This window comes from Chlorocebus sabaeus, chromosome 20, assembly GCF_047675955.1.
Source record: "Chlorocebus sabaeus isolate Y175 chromosome 20, mChlSab1.0.hap1, whole genome shotgun sequence".
NCBI classification, from domain to species: domain Eukaryota; kingdom Metazoa; phylum Chordata; class Mammalia; order Primates; family Cercopithecidae; genus Chlorocebus; species Chlorocebus sabaeus.
Window position 1 is genome coordinate 123528773 of NC_132923.1, and position 15951 is coordinate 123544723.

The window sequence follows — 15951 nt, forward strand, 5'->3', positions numbered from 1 at the left end:
CAATTATTTTTAGAGTTATTGTAATCAAGATGAATATCATGTTTTTTCAAATCTGTTTGGAGCTTATAGTGTTTGTTTTCTAAATGTAAGTGTATTGTATATATTCTGTATAGTTATATTGTACTGAAATATTAGCTTGTTTGATATAAGGAAAGTATGTATTGAGTACCTTTTTGCTAACCTGATTGTTTAATTTTTTTAAAAAAAGGTTTACACTTTTTTTTTTTAATCTTCAAACTGGCCTTTATTACATGGTCACAAAGTTGCAGCTAGGAGAGGGATGGGCAGGAAAGAAACTGGTTTTGAGTGTCTTTAGTTAGAAACATGAGACTAAGGTTTGGTTTTGTTGGGGTGATCAGACCCAACACCAGGTCGTGGGGGCGATGAAGTCCAAAGGGGTCAAAGGAATGAGAAAAAGACAGTTTGAGAGAGAAAGTGGGACCAGGGGGCCATCGCCAGTGTGGATGCTGCCTGAAGGCCCTGAGCTTTGGGAGCCCACAGAATTTATTGGTGATCAAACAAAGAAACAGGTGATGAGGATGCAGGTGTTGAAAGGAAACAGTGTATCAAGTGAATGAGAAACATATGGCTGCTTGAGATAATGGGCGTGCTAGAAGCAAGGAGCCAGCAAGTCTAGCAGACATGCAAGCCCTGCCTCAGCTTCTCTCCCAACGCTCAGCTTTTCTCCCAACAGGTTTTGTTTTTGTTTTCTCATTAAAATATCTTAAGCTTTATGGAATAAAACTTCCTGTTGTTGTTAAAAAAATAAAAAACCTTTCTTGGATAATAAGTACATTTTCCAATCCTTTTCTTTATAGCCATAAAAAATAGCTATTGATATTGCATCCAGTTTAATCCTACCTCATAATCATCATGAACTAATAATGCTGGGTGTACTTGTCTCAACTCATTAGCTATCCTGGGTGTGTAAACAGTAATAATGGCAAAGCGGGTTAGCTACCGACATAGCCACAATGCAAGTACACCATAGAAGTCCTTAATTTTCTGTCTGTATAGAGCCAGCAAGACGTTGTCAGAGCTGGCTCATAGACTGTGATTGGTGAGTCTGTTTGAAATTCCAGCTTTTCCATCATAGTATTAGATGTGATAAATGGGCTGGGGTCTGATGGTTAATAGCAGCCATCAAGGACAGCTAGAGTATTCTTCAGGCTGAATTAGGGTGAAATACTGAGAAACTGCAATGTGCTAACAAGATCTGTGAAAGCTACACAGATTAAAGGGCAGTTTTTTTGTTTGTTTGTTTCTTTCTTTCTTTCCAAATACGAGGACCTTTTCTTTCCTTCGTTACCCACCCCATCCTCAACTATCCTCCCAGGATTCTGACAACCATGCCACTCAAGTTGCTCATTGGTTTTTCAGGTGAACAGCATCCTTCACCATTTTAGATGACGATGTCTGTATTATTTAGTCAAGAGGGTAAAAATTATGGACTGTGAAAGGCACCTAAAAAGAGGTTAAGGCATTGAGATACAAGATTGCCCTAAGACAAATGTCCTCTTTATTTTTCCTGGCAAATAATATCTTCATTAATTCTCGCTCCTAGCTGGTGCTAGGCTACCATTTAGTAAGCATGCAGTGACATTGAACCGGCCACGATTCGTCAACCTGCGTCGGTCGTTCCTCTTTGTTTGCCATAATGCCCTTAAATCACGTCCACGCTCTGGCTTATCAATAGAGAGGCAGCAGTTCTCACATTCCTGCCCAGGTGTTTGCAGCCTGTAGCTTCACTTACAAACACCGAAGAGAGGTCCTTTTGAATGGGATGCTCTTTAAATTCTCTTTCGACACTAGAATTTTCTGTTTTTCCTATCGTTTCCACCTCGAATACATAAACTTATTTTTTTATTAGTCTTGAATTTTATAATATAAATGGTACCTATTTTTGACTAGAGAGTTTAAAGACAAAGGTATCCGAATAAAAATACTAACCCTCCCCCACAAAACAAAATAAATAAATAAATAACAAAAATACTAATCCCCAAATTTGTGCTGTTAAATTCCTCCCTGAAAAACGTAACAGAACTGGCTGGGCACGGTGGCTCACACCTCTAATCCCAGCAGTTGGGGAGGCTGAGGTGGGCAGATCACGAGGTCAGGAGATCGAGACCATCCTGGCCAACATGGTGAAACCCCGTCTCTACTAAAAATATAAAACTTAGCTGAGCGTGGCGGGGCATGCCTGGAATCCCAGCTACTCGGGAGGCTGAGGCAGAAGAATCGCTTGAACCCGGGAGGCGGAGGTTGCAGTGAGCCAAGATCACACCATAGAAACTCCAGCCTGGCGACAGAGCTAGACTCTGTCAAAAAAAAAAAAACAGAAACAGAACTAGCTAGCCAGAGCTCTCTTTTACTACTTACTATTCACCACTATTTATTATTTTGCATTGTGATATTTACATGATACATTTTCTGATAAATGTATTATTACACCCTCAGGTAGATACAAGTTCTTCTCTTCCTCTGTTGCCTATTTATATTTTCCAAAATAAAAAACTTTGTTTTATTTTTCTTATCTTACTGTATTTTCTTGGCCTCCTTTACAATGATGAATAGTGATGGTGATAGATAGCAGCGATCTTTGTCCTGTTCCAGATAGCAAAGGAAGAGTTTTTGCCACTAATGTGTTTGGTGTAGGTTTTTATTTTGCTAAGCTTTCTCATAAATGTGGGTGAAATTTCATCAAATACTTCTTTTGCCTCTATTGAAGCAAGCATATGATATCTTTCCTTTAATTTCTGAATATTGTGAATAACATCAACGAAATTTTTAAATGATAAAACAATCTGGCATTCCTGGTATAAACCCAACACATAGCTTATCCATTTTATTTAATGCTGGATCTGATTTGTTAATTTTTCTATCAGGACTTTTGACGCCATGTTCACAAGTGAGATTGACTGCTTATTTTTTCTTTCTTGGCTATCTTGTTTTGGTGTAGAATTGAGGTTATGCTAACTTCACAAAAAGAGTTGAGAAATCTCTTTTCTGTGAAACACTATGTGTGACACTAGAATAACGTCTCGTACGAATGTTTGGTGAAAACCACCGGTAAAGTCATCTAGATCTGGATTTCTTTCTTTCTCTCTCTCATTTTCTCTCTTAGTTTCTTTCTCTTTTTTTTTCTTTTGAGGCAGGATTTCGCTTGGCTACCCATGTGAGAGTGCAGTGGTACTATCACTGCGCATCGCAGCCTCAATTTCCCATGCTCAAGCAATCCTCCCGCTTCATTTTTAAAACATTGGGCCGGGCGCGGTGGTTCACACCTGTAGTCCCAGCACTTTGGGAGGACGAGGCGGGCAGATCACAAAGTCAGGAGATCAAGACTATCCTGGCTAACACGGTGAAACCCCATCTCTACTAAAAATACAAAAAAAAAATTACCCGGGCATGGTGGCGGATGCCTATAGTCCCAGCTACTCGGGAGGCTGAGACAGGAGAATTGCTTGAACCCAGGAGGCAGAAGTTGCAGTGAGCTGAGATCACACCACTGCACTCCAGTCTGGGCTATAGAGCAAGACTCGGTCTCAAAAAAAAAAAAAACAAATTGGGTGGGCGCGGTGACTCACGCCTATAATCTCAGCACTTTGAGAGGCGGAGGCTGGTGGATCACCTGAGGTCAGGAGTTTGAGACCAGCCTGACCAACATGGAGAAACCCTGTCTCTACTAAAAATACAAAATTAGCAAGATGTGATGGTGCATGCCTATAATCCCAGCTACTCGGGAGGCTGATGCAGCAGATTCACTTGAATCGGGGAGGCGGAGGTTGCGGTGAGCTGAGATCACACCATTGCACTCCAGCCTAGGCAACAAGAGTGAAATTCCGTCTCAAAAAAAAAAAAAATTTTTTTTTAGAGATGAGGTCTCCCTATATTGCCCAGGCTGGTCTTGAACTCCTGGGCTCAAGTGATCCTCCTGCCTTGGCCTCCTAAAATGCTGGGATCATAGGTGTGAGCCACCGTGTGGAGGTTGGCTGGAATTTTAATGGAAATCTTTTGAAATTACTGATTCAGTTTCTTCAATAGGGTTAGACTTAGACTTACCCTACTGATGAAACCTTAGAACTTTTTAGATGTTTTATTTCTTCTGAAATCAGTTTTGCTAAGTCATTTTTTTCGTGAGAATTTGTCCATTTGGTTTAAATTTTCAAATTCATTATCATACAGTTGTTGATAATATTTTATTTTCTTTTGAATGACTGTGGCACCTATAATGATACCCCTTTTTTCATTCCTGGCGTTAATGACTTGTGAATTCTCTCTCTGATTTGAATCACAGCAATTTGTCAATGTTATAATGTCAAAACTTTTTGGCTTTATTGATTCTCTCTAGTGTATAGTTATTTCCTCTTATTTCTGTTCTTTATTATTATTTTCTTCTGCATGATTTTTTTGTGTGGTTATCTTTCTACCCCACCACTAATGCCTACTTACAATTTGATTGACATTTAAATAGTGATCAGTTTCCTGGTAATAGATAATAGTTGCTTAACTGTAATTCTAGTTAGAATATAGCTGGTTTGGTTGACTAGAGTATACCACTAATTAGGCTAAAGTCAAAATTTTGATTCTTTCTTGGTCTGGTGCAGTTCCTTTGATCCTAAGGCTACAGTCAGCCACTTTACAGAGGTCAAAGAAAATACTGCTATAGCTTTGGAGCATTGTAAGTATTTCACCATTACTGAAGAGAAAAAAATACAGAAGTTTACATTCTACTACCTTTTGGCCACTTCTGTTATCTTCAACAAGTGAAAGACAGAAGATTTTATAATCAAAAATCACAGAAGAAAAGGTTTATCTGTTGGTAAAAATATCCTGATAATTCTATTTCTGTTTGAGCTTCATATGTATTATTACCCATCAAAATACTTAAGAAATTTTCAAAAATTGAGTTTTGTTTTATTATACTATTGTCATTATACACTCTGCTTTAAAAATTATTGAAATAGGTCAGAGATATCACTATTTGCAATGTGCATAATTAATTCACCTAAAGTGTCAGCAATGGCATTTCTAAGAGTTACTTAGAGTGGTTCGCTTTGGTAGCGATCAGAGACAGAGCGTGTTCCCATGGGCAATGTTTTGTGATGCATGTGAGTTATTGTTTTTGGTCAACAGCAAGTGTTAGATTCTCCTATCCCTCATGGTATCTGGTATATAATATGCATCAGAAATGGAGAGGGCAGCTGGGCGTGATGGCTCACACCTGTAATCCCAGCACTTTGGGAGGCCGAGGCAGGCGGATCACGACATCAGGAATTCGAGACCAGCCTGGTCAATATGGTGAAACTCTGTTTCTACTAAAACTACAAAAATTAGCTGAGCGGGGCAACGGGTGCCTATAATCCCAGCTACTCGGGAGGCTGAGGCAGGAGAATTGCTTGAACGCGGGAGGCAGAGGTTGCTGTGAGCTGAGATTGCGCCATTGCACTCCAGCCTGGGCGACAGAGTGAGACTCCTACTCAAAAAATAAAATTAAATTAAAAAAGAAATAGAGCTTGACTTGTCAGCTTGACTCACTATTTAAATGTCAATCATATCATAAGTAAGCATTAGTGGTGGGGTAGAAAGATAATCACACAAGAAAATCATGAATATACTCTTCCTGGTTTCCTGTATAACATTACATACCACACTGATATGGAGGGAGGAGTGTGAGTGGTGTAGTTAAGAGAACTCCAAAACAACAGGGCTGAAAGAAAGTAACAACAATTTCCTATGATGTTGACTTGTGACCTTTAGAAAATTCTTCAGGGTTAGCCTGTCAATCATAATGTGCTGAAAATTTGAAAAAGATAATATTTTACTCTCACTAAAGATATTAATGATGTGAATATCAATCCTTTTAATTAACTGATCCAAAAGCACAATCATAGATTTTTAGAAAAAAGGAAAAAAATTATCTGTCAATCACACAGCAAGTCAAGATGATTTTCAGACCAAAGATCTAAATGTTATTAATTAAATTACATAATAGCAGAAAAGAGGTCATTTGTAGTCTAGGAGTGGGAAAAAATCTTATAATGACTTGAAATCTAGAAGGAATTTTTTAAAAGATTGTACATTGAATTACCAAACAATAACAACAACAAAGTCTTCCGAATAGTCAAAATACTATAGGCAAAGACAAAAGGCAAATAACAAACGGAGAAAAATATTTGCCACTTATGTTAAAGAATTTATAGAGAGGGTTCCTAAAAGTTGAGAAACGACTGATTTTTTTTAAAAGGGATGGAGGTTGTAATTCACAGAAAATGGAAAGCAAATTGTCTTTAAAGATATGAAAAGGTACTCAGCCTCATTCACAGGAGAAATGAAGAAATTACATTAAGACACTCTTTCAGACTCTAACAGACTGACAAAAATTCAAAACTTTGACGTCAAATGCCTGGAGTGAGGCTGTGGAGGAAACAGGAACCCTCATAAATTGTTAGTGGTCATACAAAATAATATAAACTCTACACAGGAGAATTTGGCAATATCTGGCAAAACTCCATATGCATTTATCCTTTGATCTGGCAATTCTATTTCTAGGACTGTAATCGGGTGATACATTTACAAACAAATAAAAACCACAAGAAAATGACATATTTGTGTTATACATTCCAACATTATTTGTAGTGACAAAAGATTAGAAACCACCCAAACATCCATCAGTAAGAAATGGTTGACTAAAGTATAAAATAATTTACATAATAGAGCACAATGAAACTGTAAAAAAAAAAAAAAAAAGAAGAAGAAATCTGCATAGACACTGATGTGGAGTGATATCCAGAATATATCAGTAAGGCCGGGAGCGGTGACTCAAGCCTGTAATCCCAGCATTTTGGGAGGCCGAGGCCAGTGGATCGTCTGAGGTCAGGAGTTCAAGACCAGCCTGGCCAACATGATGAAACCCCATCTCTACGAAAAACACAAAAATTAGCTGGGCATGGTGGCACACGCCTGTAGTCCCAGCTACTCGGGAGGTTGAGGCAGGAGAATCACTTGAACCCAGAGGACAGAGGTTGCAGTGAGCCAAGACTGTGCAATTGCACTCCAGCCTAGGTGACACAGCAAGACTGTGCCTCAAAAAGAGAGAAAGAAAGAAAAAAAAAGAATATATCAGTAAAAGGAAATAAAATATCACCTGCAAAACAATGTATATAGTGCACCACCTTGTCAGTAAAAAAGAGGGGAAATACACACACACACACACACACACACAATTTGCTCATAGTTTCAAATGAAAACACAAGAAGGATAAACCGGTGGGAGAAATATTGGGAGAAGGCAGGAAAGAGTAAGAGGCAGAAACAGTAATGGAAATGAGACCGCTCTGAATGTATCTTGCTCTAAAGCTTTGACTTCGAAATCATTTAAATATTTTATATATTCAAAAATTAAATTAAATCAGAAGATAGGAAATAAAGCATTTCCTAAAACTTGAAAATGAATCCAAATAGGTACTAAATTATATATCAAATTGATGGTGTCCCACAAAGATAAAAGAGCTAGTTCATGTTACTTTTGGAAGCTGCATTTGGACTGTACGTCATTAGTAGAATGTATTCTGAGGTCAAAAAAAGAACTGCAAAAATATGTACACTTCAGTAGTCTTTCTGTTAGTAGCAATGTTGGTACTATAATTTTGAAATTATTATATACGTTTTGAAGATGCATTATTATAGCAATGAAAACTATTGTTAGAAATCAAGATTTTTGTGTGTATAACAGAAAAGACACATACATATAAAATTAAAGAAGTTAAATCAAACCGGGCATCGTGGCTCATGCCTGTAATCCCAGCATTTTGGGAGGCTGAGGCGGGCAAATCACCTGAGGTCAGCAGTTCGAGACCAGCCTGGCCAACATGATGAAACCCTGTCTCTACTAAAATTACAAAAATTAGTTGGGCATGGTGGCAGGCACCTGTAATCCCAGTAATTGGGAGGCTGAGGCAGGGGAGTTGCTTGAACCTGGGAGGTGGAGGTTGCAGTGAGCCGAGACCATGCCATTGCACTCCAGCCTGGGCGACAAGAGTGAAACTCCATCTCAAACAAAACAAAACAAACAAACAAACAAAAACACAAGTTCAGTCAAAACTTAATGATGTCAGATTTGAAATGGAGATATTATCACTAACTTTTGAGGCTTTAAAAATACTTATTTTCTAGGTTAGTCAACAGAAGCAGTAACAACAGCAATGAATACACCGTTCCCCGCTAAAACAAGCCAGGGCTCCTTAGAGAAATGGCTAAGCACAAACTGGAGGCAGGCAAAGTATGAGTTGATCATGGGGCTTCTTGTACTAGAAAGCAAGGCTGCTATCAAAGACTAATGGGAGTCACATCAAACAGCCAACTTGTGAGGCTCCCTCGGCCTAAGATAAAACAATTAGAGCATCAAAAAGAAAAATGACTGTAATTGACTAAAACATAGCAAGTATATAAAAATCAATATATTTATAATGATAACTGAGGTGAGATTGAGAAAGAAATTGAAACAGAGACAGAAACAATAGCAGCTAAAAAAAAAAGTCACAGGGCTCTATTGAAGGCAGCTAGAGAACCAACTGCTTACTCTGAGAATTGGTAATTTAAGAAAAAGAATTTAACATTTATCCTGCCTGTTACATCTGAACTGTATTTCCAGGTTACTAAAAAGCCCTACTTGATCAGGGAAAGTTCTTCTTTACATATATACTTAGAAGGAAATCCAGCTAATATACTTAGAAGGAATAATAGAACAAAAATGGTTAAAAATCATCTTTTTCAAGCCCTTCTTGAATAATAGGTCCAGAGATGAGATTAACGCAAAACCTAATGGAAAATGGTTGACAGGGAAATTTACAGTGGAAGGATTGGACTGTCATCACCTGAACCAAATGACTCATCTCACCTCACTAAATGTATGCACCAGATTATGCACTGTTTGATGCATAAATAGGATATTTCATGACATGCGCTCGTCAAAGAGGTTGAACCAAATCTAACTCAGCCTTTAGACCTCACAGTCAGATTATGAGAGAAACAAGGGACAAACCAGCAAGTTAAAGTAATCAAACAAATGCAGAATGTGGGACATTCTATAGCAAAACGGATCCAATTTTCAAAACAAGTCAAGGACATAAGGAAAACGGGGCAAAAGAAGTGGGGGATGTTCTTGCTTATAAAAAGACTTAAGAGCCATAATAATCAAACGCAATGAGTGGAGGAATATGACTATAAACTGACTATTCTTACTTAGGATTTTTTAATGTAAGTTACACGTGATAATGATATGAGAAATGGCCTTATTTTTTAGAAAATTTTGAGGTGAATGGAATACTATGTAGCCATAAAAAAAGAATGAGGTCATGTCTTTTGTGGGAACATGGATGGAACTGGAGGCTACTATCCTCAGCAAACTAATGCAGGAAAAGAAAACCAAATACCACATGTTCTCACGAGTGGGAGCTAAATGATGAGAACTCATGAACACAAAGAAGAAAACAACAGGCCAGGCGCGGTGGCTCACGCCTGTGATCCCAGCACTTTCGGAGGCCGAGGCGGGCAGATCACAAGGTCAGGAGATTGAGACCATCCTGGTTAATACAGTGAAACCCCGTCTCTACTAAAAATAGAAAAAATTAGTCTGGCGTGGTGGCGGGCGCCTGTAGTCCCAGCTACTGGGGAGGCTGAGGCAGGAGAATGGCGTGAACCTGGGAGGCAGAGCTTGTAGTTAGCCAAGATTGCGCCACTGCACTCCAGCCTGGGCGACAGAGCGAGACTCCGTCTCAAAAAAAAAGAAGAGAACAACAGACACTGGGGTCTACTTGAAGGAAGAAAATAACTATTGGGTACTAGATTTAATACCTGAGTGAAGAAATAATCTGTACAACAAACCTTCATGACACGAGTTTACATATATAACAAACCTTCACATGTGCCCCCAAACCTAAAATAAAAGTTTTTAAAAGCAATTTAAACAAACAAAGGCATAAATATTTTGAGGTGAAGTAGTATTTTGAGGTGAAATGACATGGTGTCAAAGATGCGCCTTAAATGACAAAGAAAGAAACAAAGAGAGAAAGGCAGGGAAAGAGAAAGAGATAAAGAATGGTTAGATCAAGCCGTATGATGAAAATCAAAACAATGAAACTGTTCAATTTGAGAAATGGATCTGCAGGGGTTAATTATCCTACTTACTATATTTTTGTGATGAAAATATTTATAATAATTTTTTTTTTTTTTTTTTTTTGATACAGAGTCTCGCTCTGTCACCAGGCTGGAGGGCAGTGGCCCAATCTCGGCTCACTGCAACCTCTGCTTCCCAGGTTCAAACGATTCCCCAGCCTTGGCCTCCTGAGTAGCTGGGACTACAGGCGCCCACCACACCTGGCTAATTTATTTTTTTGTATTTTAGTACAGATAGGGTTTCACCATGTTGGGCAGGATGGTCTCAATCTCCTGACCTCATGATCCCCCCACCTCGGCCTCCCAGAGTGCTAGGATTACAGGCTTGAGCCACTGCGCCCGGCAGATAAAAATTTTTTTTTTTTTTTTTTTTTGAGACGGAGTCTCGCTCTGTCGCCCAGGCTGGAGTGCAGTGGCGGGATCTCAGCTCACTGTACGCTCCGCCTCCCAGGTTTACACCAATCTCCTGCCTCAGCCTCCCGAGTAGCTGGGACTACAGACGCCCGTCACCACTCTCGGCTAGTTTTTTGTATCTTTGGGAGGCCGAGACGGGCGGATCACGAGGTCAGGAGATGGAGACCATCCTGGCTAACACGGTGAAACCCCTTCTCTACTAAAATGTTTTTTGAAAGTCAATCATTGTCTGGTCACGGTGGCTCACGCCTGTAATCCCAGCACTTTGGGAGGCCAAAGCGGGTGGATCATTTGAGGTCAGGAGTTCAAGACCAGCTTGACCAACATGTCTACTGAAAACCCCCATCTCTACTAAAAATGCAAAAATTAGCCGGGCATGGTGGTGGGTGCCTGTAGTCCCAGCTACTCAGGAGGGTGAGGCAGGAGAATCGCTTGAACCCAGAAAGGTGGAGGTTGCAGTGAGTGGAGATGACATCACTGCACTCCAGCCTGGACAATAGAGTGAGACTACCTCTCAAAAAAAAAGAAAAAAAGAAAAAAAAAAAACGGAAAAGAAAAAGAAAGTCAACCGTTATGGCACTTTGCCAAAAATATTTCAGATGATCAATATATCACCTCTGTATGGACCATCTGGTCACCTCTGGATAGACCATCTGGTCACATCTGTGCTGATAATGGCTTTTCCACACAGGCCAAAAAAAGAGGCACACACTAAGAGTCAGTGAGAGGGGCTCTTGTGGAACTGCTTTGTCTTCATTATGTACTAAAGAAACATTTTATTTCCAAACCCTCCTTTACTTCAATGGAACAGGATGATGCAATTCATTTAGCAAATGTGTCCCATAGTCCCCAGACTTGCCTGGACTGCCTAAAATATATAGAGCAAAACCAAGCAATTTGGTTTGCTCATTCCCAGAAAGAAATATTTCTTTAGTGCAAGCACACCAAAAGACATGTTTTTATGATCTAGACTCAAAAAAAAGTGAACGTAAGAAAACCGGTGAACACATTGGGTTGGGAATAAGAAGAGCTGAGCTGTGCCAATCACAGACTGTGTGGCCTGCAGCAAGTTGCTTCACGGTGCGTGAGAGGGCACTGAGGGGATTCCCAACTTGGCTGCTTCTTTGAACACATCGCTGTCGTAGCAGGGAGTTTCTCCTTCCAAGAGATTCATGAACAGAACATGAGCTAGGAGGTCATTTGTTGGTTCCCTTTCACTCTGAGACCTTCTGATTTTCTGACTCAGTTGCCAGTTTAACGTATGCATTGCCCATCGAAATGTCAAATGTATGTTTCAAGCCAAAGTACATGACAGAGGCATGTTCACAAATAAAGAGCTCTGTAGGCTGACAGGTGTCCTGTCTGTGACTGGATCAGCCATCGCACCTCTTCTTTTTTTTTTTTTTTTGAGATGGAGTCTCGCTCTGTGCCTAGGCTGGAATGCAGTGGCGCAATCTCGGCTCACTGCAACCTCTGCCTCCCGGGTTCAAGCGATTCTCCTGCCTCAGCCCCCCGATTAGCTGGGACTACAGGTGCACGCCACCACGCCCAGAAAATTTTTGTATTTTAAGTAGAGACAGGGTTTCGCCATGTTGGCCAGGATGGTCTTGATGTCTTGACCTCATGATCCGCCAGCCTCGGCCTCCCAAAGTGCTGGGATTACAGGCGTGAGTCACGGCACCTGGCCCATCGTACTTCTTCTATCTGGAGTACTTACTTTCCAGAAAAGACAGTAGCTTGTTTCTGGATCGACTGATCAACGTTTGGTTTTCTACAGCAGTGATTCTAGAGCACACTAGAAAGCCTGGTCCAAGAAATGTTTGTGTGTAAAGTAAATGTTTGTGTGTAACATGAGATCATGTCACAGAAGCAAAGCACCTTCTTCTTATGCATGACACTTAATCCTTGCAACAGCTCTCTGGGAAAGACGCAGAAGAAGAAATAGAGTCCCGAGAAGGGAACCTAGAACTTGCTTTCCCTTTTCCAACCTATCTGTGTGAGGCAAGATTTTCTTCATATACTTTAACCAAAAGCTGACTAATTGAACGCAGAAGCAGATATGAGAATCCTGCTATCCCCTATCATGCCAGACACGGAGGAGGTTTGCAACAATGTAAGACAATGCCACTCTTCTCGCAAATTGTTTTTGTTTTGGAAGAAGTAGTTATTTTTCATAAAATGCATTATGTTAATATGCAATGGGTTTATTATTGTCATTTTAAAATGAATAGACAAATACATATTTTTAATTTTCTCAGTTTTAACTTCTAGTATATTAGCTATTGGCAAATATGCCACATAGACAAAAGCTATCTCTGTGGGCTTAATAATATTTGTGTATAAAGAGGTCCAGGCTGGGTGTGGTGGCTCACGCCTGTAATCCTAGCACTTTGGGAGGCCGAGGTGGGTGGATCACGAGGTCAGGAGATCGAGACCATCCTGACTATCACAGTGAAACCCCGTCTCTACTAAACATACAAAAAATAGCCAGGCGTGGTGGCATGCGCCTGTAGTCCCAGCCACTTGGGAGGCTGAGGCAGGAGAATCGCTTGAACCCTGGAGGCAGAGGTTGCAGTGGCTGAGATCATGCCACTGCACTCCATCCTGGGTGACAGAGGGAGACTCCATCTCAAAAGCAAAAAAAAAAAAAGTCCTGAGGTCATGTCAAGTAAAACATCTTCATAAGCATGACACTTAATCTTCGCAACAGCTCTTTAGGGAAGATGCAGATGAAAAAATGGCCTCTCAGAGAAATAAAGCTCCCTTTTTCAGGGACACACAAAGAGTAGGTGGCAGAACCAGAGTTCAATCCAGGCCAGCCTGATTGCATGGCTTCACCTGTTAACCACCAGGCAATGCTTGCCACCAGAACCGCCAAAGCTCCTCTTCCCAAGGATGCATTTTAGTGACTCGATCTGATTACATGAAAACACACTAAAGAACCCTGGCTGAAACCCATCCAAACTTAACCTGTGATCAGAACTGAAATCCTTGCTTGTTCTCCACATACCAAGTTGATTCAGCGGATTCCCCCGCATTTCAGTCGTTTGCTAAAGCAGTAAGAAATTTGCATGGTGTATCAGTTACCAGGTCTTCAGTTGCAAGGAACAACAGTGCTATAGTTTAGATGTTTGCCATCCAAATCTGGTGTTGAAATTTGATTCCCAGTGTTGGAGGTGGGACTTAAGGGGAGGAGTTTGGGTCTCTCATGAATAGATTAATGCCCACCCTGCAGGGGTTGGGGTGAGAGTGAGCTCTCACTCTGTTAGTTCCTGAGAGATCTGGTTGTTAATAGGTGAGCGCAAAAGCAGTTACAGTTTTCACATTGTTGGAATTTGCCGTTTTATATTGGAATACATTCTTAAAACTAAATGTGGTGATGCTATACATCATTTTAATGGGCATTTCTCGCTTTATTTATTTATTTATTTATTTAGTTTTGCTATCATTACTTGCTGTTTAGTTTATGTTTATTTTAGGTTATGGAAATATTAGACAAAAAGCAAATTTGAGCAGTTTTCTTATTCGAGTCCAAAATGGGCCATAAAGCAGCAGAAACAACTCGCAACATCAGCAACGCATTTTGCCCAGGAACTGCTAACGAACGTACAGTGCAGTGGTGGTTCGAGAAGATTTGCAAAGGAGATGAGGACCTTGAAGATGAGAAGCATAGTGGCTGACCATCGAAAGTTGACAATGACCAACTGAGAGCCATCCTGAAAGCTGATCTTCTTACAACTGTACAAGAAGTTGCGAAAGAACTCAACATCAACCATCCTATGATTGTTCGGCATTTGAAGCAAATTGGAAAGGTGAAAAAGCTTGATAAATGGGTGCCTCATGAGCTGACCAAAAATCAAGAAAATCATCGTTTTGAAGGGTCATCTTCTCTTATTCCACACAACAGCAAACTATTTCTCAATTGGGCTGTGATGTGCAATGAAAGGTAGATTTTAAGGCCGGGCGCGGTGGCTCACACCTGTAATCCAGCACTTTGGGAGGCCGAGGTGGGTGGATCACGAGGTCAGGAGATCGAGACCATCCTGTTTAACACGGTGAAACCCTGTCTCTACTAAAAATACCAAAAATTAGCCAGGCGTGGTGGCAGGCACCTGTAGTCCCAGCTACTTGGGAGGCTGAGGCAGGAGAATGGCGTGAACCCTGGAGGTGGAGCTTGCAGTGAGCTGAGATCCGGCCACTGCACTCCAGCCTGGGTGACAGAGGGAGACTCCGTCTCAAAAGAAAAAAAAAAAAGAAAAGAAAAGTGGATTTTATATGACAACCAGTGATGACCAGCTCAGTGGCTGGACTTTGAAGAAGCCCCTAAGTACTTCCCAAAGCCAAACTTGCACCAGAAATGATCATGGTCCCTGTGTGGTGGTCTGCTGCCATTTTGATCCACTACAGCTTTCTGAATCCTGGTGAAACTATTACACTTGAGAAGTATGCTCAGCAAATCGGTGAGATGCACCAAAAACTGCAATGCCTTGGCAGGCTGAGACGGGCAGATCACGAGGTCAGGAGATCGAGACCATCCTGGCTAACATGGTGAAATCCCGTCTCTACTAAAAAATACAAAAAACTAGCCGGGAGAGGTGGTGGGCGCCTGTAGTCCCAGCTACTCGGGAGGCTGAGGCAGGAGAATGGTGTAAACCCCGGAGGCGGAGCTTGCAGTGAGCTGAGATCCGGCCACTGCGCTCCAGCCTGGGTGACAGAGCAAGACTCCGTCTCAAAAAAAAAAACAAAAACAAAAAACTGCAATGCCTGCAGCTGGCATTGGTGAACAGAAAGGACCCAACTCTTCTCCACAACAATGCCTGACTGCACGTTGCACAATCAATGCTTCAAAAGTTGAATGAATTGGGCTACAAAGTTTTGCCTCATCTGCCGTATTCACCTGACCTCTTGCCAACCGACTACCACTTCTTCAAACACCTCGACAACGTTTTGCAGGGAAAATGCTTCCACAACCGGCAGGATGCAGAAAACAGTTTCCAAGAGTTTGTTGAATCCTGAGGCATGAATTTTTACACTAAAGAAATGTGCAAACTTATTTCTCATTGGCAAAAATGTGTTGATTGTAATGGTTTCTATTTTGATTAATAGAGATGTATTTGAGCCTAGTTATAATGATTTAAAATTCATGGTTTGAAACCGCAATTACGTTTGCACCAACCTATAAAAAGAGCCTGGCACCTCCCTTCTCTCTCACTTCCTCTCTTGCCATGTGATCTCTGCACATGCCTGCCCTGCTTCTTTGCCCTCTGCTGTGAACGAAAACAGCCTGAGGCTTTCACCAGATGCTCAATCCTCCAGCCGGCAGAACCATGAGCCAAATAAACCTTGTTTCTTTATAAATTAC

At 40.9% G+C, this 15951-nt stretch overlaps 1 pseudogene; it reads left to right on the forward strand.

The window, feature by feature from the left end:
- The first annotated feature begins 383 nt into the window (after positions 1 to 383).
- On the forward strand, positions 384 to 15692 carry LOC140709325 (histone-lysine N-methyltransferase SETMAR-like; annotated as a pseudogene).
- The last annotated feature ends 259 nt before the right edge of the window (positions 15693 to 15951 follow it).